A 1,493-nucleotide genomic window follows, 5' to 3' on the forward strand; every position below is an offset into this window, starting at 1 on the left:
CCCCCCCCCCCCCTGCCCCCCCCCCCCCCCCCCCCCCGCGAAGCTTCTGGTCACTAGAAGCTTCTGCCCTGGTGCCCCTGTGGTTGTTCTCCAGCCCTCCCTCCATCTGAGAGTGGAAATTCAGATAAGAACAGGTGTTGGGGGCGGTGGGGGGAGGGGAACCCACTATGTGGGGCTTGCAGAACTCTGACTCTGTGCCTCCACATGCCACTCCTGACTATAGTGCCAGGAGCACAATGTGGAGGCAAAGAGCTGGCCCAGCTCGATGGTGCAGGACTTTCTGCAGCTCCTGGCATTCTAGAGCACCACTGGACTGCGCTGGCTCTGTACTGTGCCGTGCAGGTCCCAGCCATCCAACCAGATCCACATTTGGCTGGATGGTATGGGCTTGTCCTGTGCTGCACCATGTGGGTCCCAGCCTTGCAGCCAGGAAATGCTCACTGCAGCTGGGATGGGACAGGTGGGGCTGGCTCTGTTGCCCAGTGTGGATCCCAGAAGCACACGCTAATCCAAAACCCATTCTCCAGGGCTGAGCCAGGCTCGCCCCATGTTGTGCCATGTGGGTTCCAGCCTCATAGCTGGGAACTATGCTGGGCTGGTTCCGTGCCACAATGTGCAGGTCCCAGCCTTGCAAGTGGGAACCATGTGCTGCCGGGATGGGATGGGCTGGGCCATGCTGGTGCCATGCCACACCATATGTGTGTCTGTTCACCAGGGCCCCCCTTGGGATCACCAGGAACAATGGCCACAAGCTGAGGGAGGATAGGTTTAGGTTAGATATTAGGAAGAACTACTTCACTGTAAGGGTGGCCAGAGCCTGGAACAGGCTTCCCAGAGAGATGGTGCTCTCACCTTCTCTGGAGATCTTCAAGAGGAGACTGGATAGGCACCTGGCTGGGGTCTTATGACCCCTGCCACCCCCAGTGCTCTTTCCTGCCCATGGCAGGGGGTTGGACTAGATGATCTGTCTAGGTCCTTTCCGACTCAGTGATTCTATGATTCTATATGGGTCCCGGCCTTGCAGCTGGGGAGGACAGGATGGGTGGGGCTAGCTCTGTGCTGCACAATATGGCTCCCAGCTTTAGAGCTGGGAACTGCATTTTTATGTGCCACACTATATGGGTTCCAGTCTTACAGCTGGGAACTGTGTGCTGCAGTCAGGCCAGGCCAGGCCAGGCTGGCTCCATGCCATGCCATGCCATGCAGGTCCTAGCCTTCCAGCCAGAACTGCATTGTGCTGGAATGGGCCAGGCTGGCTCCATGCCATACCATATCGGTCCCAGCAACTGTGTGCTGCAGCCAGGATGGGACAGGTGGGGCTGGTTCCCCTCCTCCCACCATACCCCCAACACACACCCACTCTCTCCCAGAGCCCTCACACACTCCCACCCCCCACCATAATCCCACACTCTACCACAGCCCCCAAACTCAATTCCACCCTCACTATAACCCCATACACTCCCACCTCCCCACCATATCCACACACACCAACA

This window comes from Gavialis gangeticus, unplaced genomic scaffold (assembly GCF_001723915.1).
Source record: "Gavialis gangeticus isolate Ggan-Ray unplaced genomic scaffold, GavGan_comp1, whole genome shotgun sequence".
Taxonomy (NCBI): Eukaryota; Metazoa; Chordata; order Crocodylia; family Gavialidae; genus Gavialis; species Gavialis gangeticus.